Source organism: Podarcis tiliguerta (genome assembly GCF_965153285.1).
Source record: "Podarcis tiliguerta genome assembly, chromosome: 12".
Taxonomy (NCBI): domain Eukaryota; kingdom Metazoa; phylum Chordata; class Lepidosauria; order Squamata; family Lacertidae; genus Podarcis; species Podarcis tiliguerta.
Window position 1 is genome coordinate 34,537,492 of NC_139545.1, and position 16,394 is coordinate 34,553,885.

A 16,394-nucleotide genomic window follows, 5' to 3' on the forward strand; every position below is an offset into this window, starting at 1 on the left:
CTTAGAGGAGGGCAACTGCAGTGGCTGCCATTGTATTTGCCCACCCTGCTCTGAAGCAGGGGTGGGGAACATTTTTCAGCCTGAGAAGCTGCATTCCCCCCCCAGGCAACCGTCCAGGGGCCACATGCCAATGGTGGGCGTGGCCAGAGACCAAAGCAGGCAGAGCAACATAGGTCGATTTTACAGGTAAAATATATTTATGTATTTGCATGTATGCATTGGAATGTCTTTGTTGTAGCCCAATTGGGTTGAGATATGTAAGAAACATAATCACTTGCTGAAGAATTTAATTTATTTAGGTAGCAGCTATTAACCTGGACTAAAATCCAAAGCACAAGTATACCCATGCTTCAATTCCATTGATTTCAATTGGGATTTAAGTCTACATATCACTATATGCTTGCTTGGGGGCTCAGGGATTTACTGCAAAGCAATGATTTTATTAAAAGATGCAGCTAGCAGTATGCTGGTAGAAAAACGTAGCCCATGATTACGGAAGAATACAAAGCAAAGCTATTTCCTCCTGTCCTGTTTCCCAATTGCAGCAAAGTCCAGTTGAACATTATGCATTCCACATCACGTGGTCTTCCGTACAAAAATAGTTGTGACAAGATTTGCCAGAATTATTGCACATACTTTATGATGAGAGTTAAAAAAGCAGCCAAAGGCATATTAGATTTATACCCCCATCTGTGAGTTCATTTTGGAACTCCTGCCATCTAAATGCATAAGCACACATTTCAGACTCCAAAAGCACCTTATGAAGCTTGGCTCATATGCTCTGCTATGTTCCTAGGAATATTAAACAATACCATAACCTTTTCAATGGCTATATAAACAAACCCAAATCTGGCACTCAAGTAAATCATGTTACATGGAGTGCAGGGATAAAGATTCCTTTTCTTCCTAGCAAGTGGCGGCTTTTGAAATCACCCTCGGTGAGAACCACGTGGAACTCGGTCTTATGGAAGGATCCAAAATAGATTTAGCTCTGGGGACACGATGGCCTGTCAAAGTGGATTATTTTATGTCTGCAAGTTCATGGTTGCAAACCAATGGCAGCGCATGCATCAGATTATTTTTTCAAGTGAGTAACAGCTTGGAATGATTGCAAAATAAAATGAAAATCAGTTCAGGATGGAATAAATACAGCACATTGTTCAGTTCCATTTAAATGTCAGGGGGGAAATGGTAAGCGGGGAATGAAACAGGAATGTAATGGACGATTCTGGACCAGGCTCTTTTTTATTATTATTATGTCAGAACAGTAACTGTAATCACAACATTAAATGCTTTGGGGTCATTTTCTCCACTGCTAAGCTTTGTTGGCACAATCCTCCTTGTTTTTACCAATGAGAGATGAGTTTAAATGGATCAAAGTTTAAAGAAGACTCACAAATTAATAACTATCAGAAGCGAACAACCAATAAGATATCAACAATATGGCTTATACTCAGTGCTATTTTTCTAGAAAAAGAGGTGCTGCAACTCACCATCAACACCTCCCTTGTTCTCCTATAAAGGTAAAAGGTAAAGGACCCCTGGACGGACCCCACAGGTGACTATGGGGTGCCGCACACATCCTGCTTTCAGGCCGAGGGAGCCGGCGTTTGTCCACAGACAGCTTTGTGGATCATATGGCCAGAATGATTAAACTGTTTCTGGTGCAACGGAACACCATGACGGAAATCAGAGCACACAGAAATACCGTTTATCTTCCTGCTGCAGTGGTACCTATTTATCTACTTGCACTGGTGTGCTTTTGAACTGCTAGGTTAGCAGAAGCTGGGACAGAGCAGCAGGTGCTCACACCATCACACGGATTCAAACTGCCGACCTTCTGATCATCAAGACCAAGAGGCTCAGTGGTTTGGACCACAGCGCCACCTATGTCCCTTATAATGGCAATGGCACCCACCTGAAAGGTGCCAGAACTGAGCTCTGGTGATCTCCAGCTATAAAAAAGCTGTGGTAATAATCCATTAATTCCCAGCTCACTTAATTATATCTGGATTCAGCTATATGTCTCCAAAATATGAATCAAACACTTGGTTCATTAGCTGTCATAAAGTAGAAAGGAATCAAAGTCTCAGTCATGATTTTCAGTATAGTTTGTCATCTTACAAACTAAGGAAAATTGGGGCATCACAATAAAAATGTTTTTAAAACTGTTCATTAGGAGGAAAAATAGTGTCATTGCTAATTGGGGACATCCAAATTATTGCTAATGAAAATGATTTGCCTTTTCTTGAATCACTTCTATTAAACAGATACCTTTTTAGCTCAGGGTATTTAAAAGCTTAGCATTTAGAACAAAGTGGTAATTTGTTAAGATGTGTTGCTATAGATCATTAGAACTGTTCAAGGTTCTCCCTTTAGAAAATTGCTCATACTGCTATTGCTGAAAAACATCTTACTGAACTTCTTAAAAGAATTTTATCTAAGTTGTCATAAAAAGAAGGGACAATGTCTAATAATCTATTTATGACAACTTGTATAATTTAACTATTACCCCTCTTCCCTCAATATTCCTGTTTTAGATCCTACCCCAGTTGAATAATGACTGCCATAATTTGTGTCCATACTTAAGGTAAAATGTGCTAAATTCAATTTGTATTTGAGCTGCAACAATTTGTATAATAGCTCCGTCTTTTATTCTCTTCATGAAACTGTTATTTTAATTCTGATCAACTTTATCATGAAGACACAAAATCTACAGCAGCCAAGTTAACCTGACAGCTAATATACTCATACGGACTATGCATACACAATAAAAAAGTCTTCCTTATTGTATTAGTTGCTTTTCTCAACTTCTTCAATGCATTTGCATTGTGAATGCATTTGCATGAGGAATAGGAAATTAATTTTTTGTCTTTATTCCCTGGGGGGTGGGGTGGAGGAAATGAACTGCTCAGTAAGGGTGCGGGGAGAAAAATTAAAATGACAACGCACACACAGTGGGCAGAAAACAGAAGTAAAAATGACAATTGTTTGCATTTTTCCTTGGTTCTGAATTCTGTACATGGCTACAAATTTATCACCTACAAAATGCCAAGATCTTGTCCTCATTTAATTCAATAATAATAATAAATAATAATAATAATAATAATAGCCATCTGGGATCCAAAGAATCATTTCTGCAAATGCATTAGGGCAGCCTTCAACAACCTCCATATGTTTTTGGGCTTCAACTTCCAAGCAGCTCTAGCCAGTATGGCTGTGCTAGTGGGAGTTACAATCCACCAAGGTCTGGAGCACACCCTGTCCTGACTGGTCTGGTGGAGCTGCCATTCTGACACCAGTGTTGCTGCAGCTCACCTGGGTGTGGCAGGGTGGTAGCATAGCTGGTGCATCCAAACAGTTCAAAAGCACACCACTATAATTAAATAAATTAAGTACCACTGTGGCAGGAAGGTAAATGGCGTTTCTGTGCATTCTGGTTTCTGTCATGGTGTTCCGTTGCACCAGAAGTGGTTTAGTCATGCTGGCCACATAACCCAGAAAGCTGTCTGTGGCCAAACGCTGGCTCCCTTGGCCTGAAAGCGAGATGAGCACCACAACCCCAGAGTCGCCTTTGACGACTCATAGGGGTCCTTTTATCCTGCCACACCACACCTCACTGCTTAAATGCCTTCTACTAGTTCTGCACTGTAGCATGAAAACTCAGAAGAAATGCAATATTATCTGCTACTTGCCTTACTGGTTGAAGTTTCCCCACTGTCTGAAAACTCACGGGGGGGATTGTTCTTGCAGCAGTGGGAGAAGTGGTGATTGGCATTTTGCAAGTTTAAAGCAGATAAAAGGTTAGTTTCAGGAATGGGATCAGTCGTTCTCTTGGTAAAGAACGAGTGTCATGTGTCAGCAGTACAGAAAGGCGACTAAAGTTCATGGATTGATTTTCTTCTCACAGTCAGTCGTCAAATGTGCTGTAGATGGCATATTTTGATGACACTGCATTTTGTTCTGTTCACTCAGTACAGGTAGAGAGACAACATAAACAAACACTGGCTCCATAAGTCTAGCGTGTAAGCTTTCCATGCGGAAGGAGACTGTGGCTGCACATACATTAAAAGTCCCTGAATCTCCTCACCAGACTTGATGTATGGATGCCATTGGCCAGTTCAGGAAAATGTTCGAGTCTGCAATTACTAGGCACAGGGATGGGGCAATTTTTTGAAGCAGGGCTGCTGAAAAATGTAAACACCCATGCTTGCATTATTGCATTACTGGAAGGGTCTACTTTGAAGTGGACACAGTCCCTCTGAGCTCACCCATACTTGAATTTGGACTCACATTTTACTTGTAGGGGCTCTGAAGTATATCTGTCTTTGGGCTACATATAAGCTCCACACAGCCAAACAGAGTCTCCATATTCTCCTGGGCTTCCTGGCTCTAGCTATTAATTGCCACCAGGAATCATGGGGCTTATAAAGTCTACAATCAGAAAAAGCTGCACTCCAGGTTGTCACACAGTTGAATTCTTGATGGGCTACAAGCAGGGTCTTCTTATGGCATGGATTGGCTCCTGCAAATACTTAGGCCCCAAGCCCAAATTAGCACCTTGTAAGGGTCAGATGGGGGGCACGGGTGGCGCTGTGGGTTAAACCACAGAGCCTAGGACTTGCCGATCAGAAGGGGTGAGCTCTCATTGCTTGGTCCCTGCTCCTGCCAACCTAGCAGTTCGAAAGCACGTCAAAGTGCAAGTAGATAAATAGGTACCGCTCCGGCGGGAAGGTAAACAGCGTTTCCGTGCGCTGCTCTGGTTCGCCAGAAGCAACTTAGTCATGCTGGCCACATGACCCGGAAGCTGTACGCTGGCTCCCTCGGCCAATAAAGCAAGATGAGCGCCGCAACCCCAGAGTCGGTCACAACTGGGCCTAATGGTCCCTTTACCTTTACCTAAGGGTCAGGTAGTAATTACAGTTCTTTAAAGGATTGGTGATAAATACACCACTCCACTTTGGTGCTGCAAAGTGGAGTCATCTAACTCCAGCTTTAGGATAATTTTCGAGGGAAACTCTGTGTAACATGCATTGCAATTGTCTACATGAGAGAGCAGCAGTACGTGTAGCTAGACTGCCCCGGTCCAAGAAGCACTGCAGCTGGCAAACCAGTCAGATCTGAGCACTCATTGCCATTGGGTGTTGATGGTTTTAACAGCACCCTGAAGCTACAAATTTCAGAGCGCACAAAAAAGTATACATTTCCTACAAAAGAGACACAAAACTTTTGATTCCCGAGTATGCTAAAGCAATCCAATATTAGAAGCACCGGGGAAGGCAGCAGTATTTTTTTTTTTAATCACAGGTTTTTATGGGCATTTCCTTTCTGCACATTGTTTCAGGGGTGGAGCAACTCCTCCCAGAACAGGCCATCTACCCACCTACAAGCAGCCTACCACAGGAAACAGTCTTCTTTTATTGGCTGTCATCCAGCCCATTATTGCCTCCAGACACTGGACCAGCACTGAATGCCCTCTCCTGATTCAGATGGCAAAAAGAGTCCTCTCCAACTCACCATTCCTGGACAGGAGAACCAGCCTTTGGATGAGAACAGAAAACAGTCTTCCTCAATCTGATGCCTCCAGGTGCTATAGGACTACAAATCCAATCACCCCTGGTCATTAGCCATACTGGCTGCTGCTGCTGGGAGTTGTAATTCAAAACACCTGGAGGGTCTCAGGTTGGGTAAGTCTGACATTCACTGTGGTATATATGTGACTGCAAATGATCCACAGCAAGTCAGAGGCTTGTGCACTTATCTCACCTATTTTCCTTTCTATCAGAGAAAGTTTAATTTAGCACAAGATTAGTTCAGAAGTGATTTGCAATCTTTACAGTAGTTAAGAGGAGGAAGGAAAATTAGATTTGATCACCCTTGATTTTCTTCTAGGTAAAAAAAACAAAAATGAAATAAAATTAACAGTGACAGTAATGTGTACTCTGAAGTATCTCCTATTGTGTTTGGTAAAGCTTATTCTTAGGTGTGCAAAGGGATCTTGAGGCTGTGTGAAAACAGTCAAGCAAACAAAAAAGCAACAGGTGTTGATGGTCAAGGCTGAGTACACAGTCATAAATCTGTGGCCATTTCAACCTGTTTCCCATTCCGCAAAAAAATTAAGTAAGTAAGTTGCCCTTAGTTCCCCAATGAATTTAACAGGGGCTTAAGCCAAAAGTAACTTGTCTCATTGATTTAAATGGGATCCAGTTCAGCTACCTTTGTTGGATCCAACCAAATACACTCTCACCCTGCTAAGAAAGTATTAGTAAAACCTCTTATAAATCTGTAGCCATACTGGTAATTTTTCCATTCCACAAACAGCAACCAGAATAAATTAGTTCCCACAGAAATAAATGGGACTTAAGCACAGTCATAAGTAACTCTATTAGCCCATAAGAAGGGGCTGTAGCTCAGTAGCAAAGCATCTGCTTTGAGTACAGAAGGTCCTAGGTTAAACCCCCAGCATCTTTGGGCAGGGGAAGACTCACTGCCTGAAATTCTGGCAGCATTGGACAATACTGAACTAGATGAACCAATGAGTCTGACTCAGCATAAGGTTGCGTCCTAGGTTCCCTTTGACTTCAGTGAGGTCTAAGTTCAACTAACTATGTCAGATGCAGTCCAATAAACAGCACTCTGGCTAAGAAAACGGTACTGAAAACTTGCCTGCAACCCACTAGGACCAACCAGACAACAAAGTCCATTGTTATTCCATTTGGACTTGATCAGGGTGAATCACAGATTAGTAGCATTCAAGGATTAATAATGTCATACAGTAATGAAAACAATGACCCGGCACAAACTTGGTAATTAGTATGCAGGAGCCTGCCCATTTTCATGGCACAGGTTACTGAAAGCTCATCACCTCTGCATTTCCCCCTAACTTTACTTGTCTCCCTGATGAGTACTCAGACAAATTGATTTTTTTATCCTAATTTTCAAAGCTGTTCATGTTTTCAGTCTACCACAGAGACCATCTGTCTCTCTAAAACCATGACTTCCTTTGACAGCTCTGTTCCTCAGGAACAATGGAGCTGCCAACTGTGAGGGCTAAGTGAGCACACGGTGCACATCATCTTGTACAGCTGACCTAGCACTGGGGAATTTGCTTTTTGTGTGTGCAAAAGATTAGAATGGGCACAGCCCATTCTGACTCTCCAGCAAAATGAACAATGCAACCTCCTCTGCTTAGCCTTCCTGCTATACAACGAACACCAGATTACAATTGGAGCTGGGCCAGATTTTTAATTTTAGATTTAGGCTTTTTCTATATATGAATTGCTTCCCACAACAAGAAGTCCCGAAGTGTTTAACGAGAAGAATGAAACAGAGTAATTAAAGTACATCACCATATTAAGTAGCAGAGTCAGAGTAAAAACATCCACTAATGCACTTACTTCCCTCCCTGTGCCCCCTTTTCAATTTCGAGCTATTGTACCTTAATATGTAGTTCAGTTGTTGGGTAACATTAAATTCTTATATTCAAAGTAAGGGTTGGGTGGGAGGCAATATTTGATAGACTTATCACTTTTCGTTTCAGGATCCGTTCTTGGAATCCCATCTAGGGATGATTTGGTTTGATTCTAGGGATCATCAGATAAGGGCAATGGTCTGTGATAACACATAATTGAAAGCACACAAATGCTTAAGATTCATATAAAGAAGGCAGCTGTCTATTAACTAAGATTCTACAGAGATAATTAATAGTTTTACATCTCTGATCATGTGAGATTTTAACATGGAGTGGTTAAGTCCAGAAATCTGCAAATCCCTGTAAAGGGATTGTTGCAAATTTGTTGGCTGATTAGCAAGCTAGAAAACTCAGTCCAAGTCACACTATTCAAACATGTATCCAAATCTAGACTCAGCAGTAACTAACAAATACCAAAGTCTGTAGTTCTGCCTCCAGGATTTGGCTCTGCTCATGATGGAGATAACTCCTAGCCTGGGAGTTTGGAGCCTGATCTGAAATTTCATAAACCTCAGTAAGCGCACATATCAGGAATATGGATTCAGATTCATACCACCCTTTAATACACCAAATGAACATCCAGCTTCCTTGAAAAATTCAAGGCAGAGAGACAAGGAAAGGCTGGCCAGCCAGATTTCATCACAACTTCAAATGAACATGTGAAGGAATTTCCACACAAGGAGGCACTGAGCTGCTTCCTGACTTCTCATAGCCCAGAGAATGCTCAAACAGGAGCAGCAGAAATAAGACACCCACTTCTGTATGTGGTGGGACACATGCAATTTTGGGAATCATGGCGGTGTACACACCATACATTTAAAGCACATTTTCTCCACCTCCCAAGAATCCTAGAAACTGTTGTTTGTTAAAGGTTCTGGGAATAGTTGTTCTTTGAGGGGATAAACTACAGTTCCCAGGATTCTTTGGGAGGAGTGCTTTAAATGTATGGTGTATATGCAGCCTGAGTTGAATATCACAGCATGGGCAATGCTTTCTCCCCAATGGTGGAGCCAATCAGAAGGCAAAGAACTATGCCCATGTGGTGTGATATCACACCACGGGGAACCATCACCCTTGCTCTTGGGAAGCAGCGTAGTAGATAACTGTGACTTTAATTAGTCTGTTGAATGAATCTGCAATCTGTTTACCTAGAGCTTACATTTTTTAAAGATGCTGATTGACAGGTTGACATAAGAACGACTAGCACTGTGTGCCTCTTCCACTACTTTAGGCAAGCAGGAACAAAGCATGATAAACAAGTACAAAACTTTCTGAGGACATCTGAAAGTAGCCCTGCATCAAGAAGTTTTTAAAGTGTGATGTTTTGGTGTGTTTTTATATTATGTTGGAAGCCACACAGAATGGTTGGGGCAACCTAGTCAGATGGGCATGTTATAAGCAATACATCATCATTATTGGTGCCCATGGACTGCAACTCCCATCATCCCTGGCCTTTGACCATGCTGGCTGTGGCTGATGGGAGTTGGAGTGCTTCAACCATGCAGCAATGAAAGCTTTTTACATTCAAAGGAGCATGAGAGAAACAGATCCTACTCCAACCTTTCAGGTTGGGAAAGGCTGTTTCTGTAATAGATTTTGACTGGTCAAATGTCAAAGTAAAAGAGCGTAAGACAACAGTAATTTATTATACTGCTTAGACAAGCTACATCCAATCAAGAGCAGTGTCACTATAGGGTTTTTATTTATTTTTTTAGCTGTAATGTAAGATCAAGCATTAGTCAGGATAAATTCTTGTGTTACTTTAACTGATGCTAGCACTGGCAAGAAACAGATCACAGAAGATCCTGACATTTTTCTTTATTAATCAGGCAGAATTAATTAAACTGCATTTCATAATTCAACCAAAGTCTTTGGCTGCATGATTTAAGGAACAGGCCACGTTGCAGTGCAATTCCCAGTTAAGTAGGGTTAAAATTGCAGCCTTGAAATTGTATTTTTTTTATCAGTACAGAAGCTAAAAGTGCACCGCCTATGATTCTACCTGTTCCTTAAATCAATTTGTGTTAGTTTGTTTTAATTTCTTCTATTTTTAGTCAAATGGCAAGATGAATAACCTATGAAAACATTCAGACCCCGCTTTCCTCCTTATATAGCTATAAGGGAAAAGGACCCATAAATGAAACAGAAATTAGTTCCTTGTGTTGCTTAAAATTAGCACCTTTTTTAAAACATTGGGTGTAATCCAGTGCAGTTATTCTGACTTAAGCCTAAGTGATTTCAGTGCCGTGCCTGTGCACTGGATCATGGCCATTATCTTGTTTGCATATATCTGGATGCTGTCAACTGTATTTCTTACCTAGCTCTATATTATTTTATCGTCCTTTACTATTTGGAACAGTATCCATTGATGATATTGATAGTATGATATTGGTAGGCCATTTGGGCTTTGCTCACTACTATGTGATCTACAAAACTGCCCTGTTTCATTGAAGTCTCACAGCAGATCCATGCCAGCCTAGGCACCTAAGCTCTGGGAAAGCCCAAGACCAATTGGCGTCTCTTTACCACATAGAATTCAGGCTGAACAGCAGGCCCTGACACTGTTGCAGGTAGAAGCAGGTGCCACAGCCCTTGTGAGACCTGGCTGTGATCAATTGTATACACATTAAACTCCCCCCACCCACGGTGTTTTAATTTTTGCATTGCAACGAATAATATTTTAGGTACGGCCAATTGAGAAGATCTGGCCAAGTTAAATCACGCTGGCTGCCAAAACTGTAATAATATTCCCAGGAGGTAGTAATTTAATGTTTCTTCATCAGAAAAATAATTAGCTTTGAACATTTATTTGATAGCTCAATGATCTTGCCATTCAGAGATGGCACAGAGCATGCTGATGATTCCACTTTGTTCTAATTTATAGTTACTGGAACAGTTCTGGTGCTAGGCTGTGAAATAAGGAGGGGGAATCCATCCTTGTCTTAACGGTTTTATATTTGAGGGTGGTGGATGTGCACTGCCGGGTTTCTTGAGAGGTTGTTCTCATTCATTGCCTACCGTGGGCCAGAGCTGATCCAAGGTACGTTCATAGGACCTGCCTTGTATGTGCTGAAATGCAGCTGTCATCACCAGTCAGTGATGTACTGCACATTGCACAAGGTTGAAGAATGTATATATTCCCTCCCCCCCCCCCCAGAAATTCTTTCAATTAAATGAGTGGTATGCAGGGAATTGGTCATCATACTGAGTGACAGTGTGGTATAGTGGTCAGAGCAGTGACAGGAAACCTGTGGGCTTCCACTTCAGCCAGCATGTCCAGTGATGTGAGATGATGGGGGGATGTTAGGAGTGTCAGACTTCAGCAAGGGAGCTGGGTTCAAACCCAAGCTTAGCCACATCAAAATGTTGCTAGATCAGTCATTGTTTCTCAGACTGACTGACTTCACAAGACCTGAGTTTGATATGTCAACTTTTGGCTGCTTGTTAACACAACTGGCCAACAAGCATTTGTCAGGTTGTTCATTCTGCTAAAAGGTATTGATTATTAGAAGTCTTTAACAACAGTCTAGCTGAGGAACAGGTTGCAATCTTATGCACAATTACCCAGATTAAGTGCCATCGAACCCAGAAAACATGAATAAGATAGCACCTTTGTTGTCTTACCTGTTAGCCTGGACTTCTGAGGGTTACTAGAATTGCCATACTATGGGGAGCTTAGGTTTCATTTTAAGAATAGGCTATAATATATTTTTTTTAATTCTAGTTTTTGTTGATTGGCTTATATTCTTTGTGTTTTATCATTTTAATATCCTGGATTACAACCTGGGATCATATAATGAAGGGTGAGCTAAGAATGCCCTAGACAAGCCCACTGATGCACTTTTACTTGAGAATAAGACCCATTGACTTCAAATCCTAGCATCTCTCTGAAACACCAATTCTAGAATTTGTTGTCTATCTGTAAATGCTGTCTTTTTATCTGTAAATAAGCCCTACCAGTACTTTGAGAAATGAGGCCCTTAGCTGAAGATGAACAGAGGGATACGGAAAACAGCAGGAGAAATTTTCAGATAAATAACCTTCTGTTCAAGAAAACTGCTACAGGGCTCTGCTTGTCCGCTTTCCTCTTATCTAACGTGGGACCCACCAAGCTGATCAAAATGGCCAGTTAGCAACTCTGTTCAATGAAGTGAGAATAATGTATGGGTGTCCATGATTCTATTATGCTGGGGGAAATACTGCAAGGGCAGCTAGTTTTAAGGCATTTATCTTATTGTTTAGAAATCCTGTTTGCGTGGGGAAACTGCTGATAGTCAATATTTATTTTGTTTCTGGACTGTGATCTTGTTTTTGTTGTACAGTTACATTGTCACCATTGTATTATTATTATTATTAGTTGATAATATTTTAGATTTAATAATATGTTATTTTATTAATTTAATAATAGATTTGTTTTCTTCTTCACCCCATGCAGAACCCCTGCAGAGTTAGAGATAAGTTCAGCAGAATATCACTTTGGTACACTCAATAAATAAAAATTCAAAACAACAGTCGTCCAGATTTTTAAGTCCCTTCTACACGGCTCAAGCACTGTGCGCAACTGTCAATTCAAATTAGCTACCAAATCTTGTTGTTTTTAAGTACCAAATGACACACCGGGGAGCTTGTCAAGTCATAAATAAAAAGAGTGCCCCCCCCCCCATTTGCCACACCAGCTTTTAAAGCATTACACTCCCGTTGCATGTAGTGCAGGAAGCTGCCATAAAACAAATTGCTAGTATCATAAAAATGGGCATTTTGAGGCCTGTCTCCAAACTGGAGCAAAGGTAATGAAAAGCCGCAAGTTGCATTGCCAAGGCAATAGCATTGATCTTAGTTCTAGTCCAGTCCCTGTTTCTAGCAGCTGGGTTTATTGGGATAGCAGTAATCTGGAAATCAATACCACCTTTCTAGCGTGCTCCATACCCTTCTTAATTATTACAAGAGGTGCCTGTTAAGTGCTAAGCACTCCATTGTGCCAGTCAACCCCCAAGTCCCATTGTGCCATTCAGTGCATAAGCACATGATGAGCAAGTAACATGGGAAGTTTTGTTTATGGCTTAACTGCTCAACAGCACAATTGCTAATGATGTTCCTTGGCCTAATTTCAACATTAATTAAACACATCTTTTATGGAAAGTCCCTTGAACAGAAGAAGTTTACTCACACTGAGTCAATCTTGCCCATAAATGCTTATTCTAAACCAACATCTCAGACTGTGATTTCCCCACCTCTGCTGTCATGAACTGGCAGGTCAATGGAGAAGAGGGAAATGATCCTTTTGTAAGGGTGTAGCCAGAAGTGGGATACACCAGGGTAAGCAGGGGATGAGGAAGGAAGTACTCACAGGGTGATGGAGGCTGGCAAGGGAATGGGGTCACTGCACAGGAACCAGAACAGCAAGACCCATCACCAGAGCCAGAAGGACCCCTGTCTCCATTAACATGGCAGGCTGTGAGGCACAGGGAGCAACAGGAGGTGCTCTCTAGGAGGTCGAGGCAGGCAAGGGCCCACAGCCCAGCTCCCTAACTGGCCAGGTGGGACTCGCTAGCTCTGGGAGAAGGAGTGTGATTCCTCAGCTGGAGTCAGCTAGGAACAGGTGAAGGTCACATGCCTCACCAAGCCCAGATGCTGCAATCGGTATGCAAAGAACAAAAGGGAAGCAGAGCTGAGGCACTGGTTCTGCTCAACTGCCCATGTGGATGGACCTTGACTTGGATGCTCCTGGACCTCTATGGGACTGTGCTGCAGGTTTGACTCTGGGCTACATCTTGACTGCTAGACTTCAGACTTGGCTACTTGGATTGACCCTGGACTGCATTTCCTGACCTTGGGATTTGCTTGTATGGATTGACCCCTGGTCTTTGAACTTGGCATACTGACTGGCTGCCATGTAGGCCAGAGGTTACTGTCTAAGATGAGGTGTGTGCATGGGCCCTGAGGTTCATCTTGTATCCGTTTCTGCACATTAAAAAAGTGATATGTTTCTGAGTTGCTCCGTGCTCTCTCAGCTTTGATCTGTGTTTTGGATTTTGAGCCATTCTGTTCAAAATCAAGCTATGTTTTCCCCACTCACTCTAGCAGAGGGATTAAAAGCTGTGTTTGTTTTTCACATGGATCTATGCCTTCCCATATGCAAGTCAAAGGAGAAATCTCCATTGTGTCCACTAGAATTCATGGGAGCAAGGAGAGAAGCCTGCCTCTCTCAGTGGCCCTTGGGGTAACTAGGTCCTTTCTGGGAGTGATGTTTTCCTCATCCTAGTCTTTCATGGAGAGTTTTCCCCACCAGTCTTACTGTTCCCATCCCAAAATAGTGAAGTATTATTCACTATTCTGTTTGAGAAAACCACTGCAACTATCATTCTGAAATTTGGCAGGTTTTATTCCCTCAGAAGGGGTGACCATGCACCAAATTCTAGTGGAAAGTGAAAAGTTTTGCTTTCTTTGAAAAATTCAAAAGTGCCCTACACAAAATCTCCCTAAAATTTGGCATGTTTAATCCACTCTGGAGAGGCCCCTGTACCTGTAAATTTCATCCACTTTGGCCAAAAGGAGAAAACAAGTTATAATCCTTTTTAAAATTTCCCATTATAGTGAGTGGGGAACATATAACTTTGTTTTATATTAAGCGGCTCAGGATTGATCTCAAATTACAGATTGAAGTGGAGAGAACAGAGCACCTGAGAAATTTGGATTTATTGTTTTTAATGCACAGATAGAGATACAAATATTGGGGCCTGTGGTGCACCTGTAGTCTATACATGTCACTGTTATGATTTGTGCTCTAGAGCTGTAACAATCTTATCTAGATATGACATGGAGAGCCCAAATGCATATATCCTACTAGGTCAGTTTATGAATCTGCTACTCCTCCAGCTACTAGTTTGGAAACCTCCAATTGCCTGGGCCAGCCCAATACTGTTCAGTAGCAGAAAGGTTGCTACAAATATTGTTCATCTCAGCTCAGAATCATGATAGCATTTGGCTCTATTTGTGCAAACATATTACATGATTTGCTTTCTACATGTCCACAAACAATTGATATTTCAATGCAGTTTATGGTCAGGAATACTACATAGCAATGGAGGGTATCTGCTAACATGACACATATACTATGCAACAGCACAATATAAAGGGACAAGGTACATGAACACACTTACCTGAAAGCATCTTTTCATTTTCACATTCATTCTGTGCCTTTCTTCAGTAAAACCATTCGTTTGTTCCTTCATTCATTCTCTTTGTAGAATAAATAACCCAATGTATGGTATATGACCCAATGTGAAAAAGACTTAACTGGGCAAAATATGGACAAAATAAATGGCACTCGATCCAGCAAAGAGTTACTGAGTTCCAAGCTTTACGTTAGTTTGCAGCACTGCATTGCTACACAAGCTGCCTTCATCACTCATCCTCGTGTGATAAATTGCATAATGTTCTGTGGTTAAGTCAAGAAACTTTCTAGTGGGAGCTAAAAATAAAAGGTGCAGCCAGTATTACCTGCACAAAAAGTACAGTATAATAGGAGAACTATGAACTCTTTGAATAAGGTACTTTGACGCTTCTGTTGTTTGTCTTTACACTGCTTTGCTATGAATCCCATATTACTGGTTGCTGGCAACTGGATATGGGGGGATAATTTAAATCAGTTTGCATTTAAAGAAAAACCTGCCTAATTCACTCTTTCCAAAGCAATACACAAACAGCCATCTTTCAAATTTGCACTTCTCAGAATTTTGCAGTTGCAGTTTTCCGACCAGGAAATGCTCATATAAATAATGTGTTTACTGGAGTGAAGTGTGCATACAAATCCAGATATGAGTGAAAATAACATATGAAAATTATATCAGAGAATATTGCTTTGCAAAACATGCATATTGGGCAAAATTGTGGCAAAAATGTGTTTGCTCCACTCACTTTTGCTTCTTGCTCCACCCACCACTAAAATGTAGCTCCAGGAGGTTACCTAGAATGGAATGTGGACCTCAGGCTGCAAAGGTTTCTCCATCATTGTCGTACTTCCAAACTTTAGTTTATCCTTACTTCTGAACTGGACCCAACTGTATCTTTTTAAGGGCAAGAGTGAAGCATATCTCCATTTTGAATTAAGTAGGGTGAGGGAAACCACTCCTTGTGCCCCATCAGTTTAGGAAGGGCTGCTGATTTCATGGGAATAGTCCGGGGCATAATGGGTGTTGCAATGGGCGGCTATTCTGTAGCTGCTGAACTCTCCGAGCCACAGCCCTCTTCCACCTCTCTTTTAGGCAGCAACAAAAGGATTCAGAATGACAGATTTATTTTCCCCAAAATGGCATTTTGAAGAATTGCACAGTAAACCGTGAAAACAGAACATTGCAAAATTGTTGCTGTTAGAAGATGGCAATAGCTTAGCGGTGAACTTGCATAGATTATCAGACAATGCAAGCTGCATAGTGAAATGCAATTCATTCAGCCTTCCAAGAAAGCAATGAAATGCCATCTCCTGAGGTGAAACATGCCCGAGCGACTCCATGACACCACGAGAAAGAAAATACATAGCAAACAAATGTATAAGTCAAATTATCGAAGGAGACTTTGCTAGGATGTGCATTCATAACACCAGGGCTGGATCAAAAGAGATGAGGCTGTGATGTGAGAATTCGCTTCCACTATCAACTTGAGGTTTCTGTCAAGGTTAACGTTTTAGTTGCTGTTGCTTAAAACATTTTAGCATGTTGTTTTTGTAGAAGGTACACTCATTTGAGGGCATTGTGTTTTCATTTTCTGGTCGAGTCTTTCCCGTTGCAAACCATTAGCATGTAGCAGCCCCCACCCAGAGGGTTTGCCAGGTGAAATCTCTGGTTAGAAGACAACAGTGACGGTTTGGGGCAGTGGTGGCTTGTGAAGAAGGGAGCCAGTTGTGTCTTTCCTAGCTGTGGCACTC

General features: G+C 41.6%; 1 protein-coding gene across 3 annotated transcripts in view; it reads right to left on the minus strand.

The window, feature by feature from the left end:
• ZNF804B (zinc finger protein 804B) overlaps positions 1-16,394 on the minus strand; it is a 334,148-nt gene that overhangs the window by 46,656 nt on the left and 271,098 nt on the right. The window lies entirely within an intron of this gene.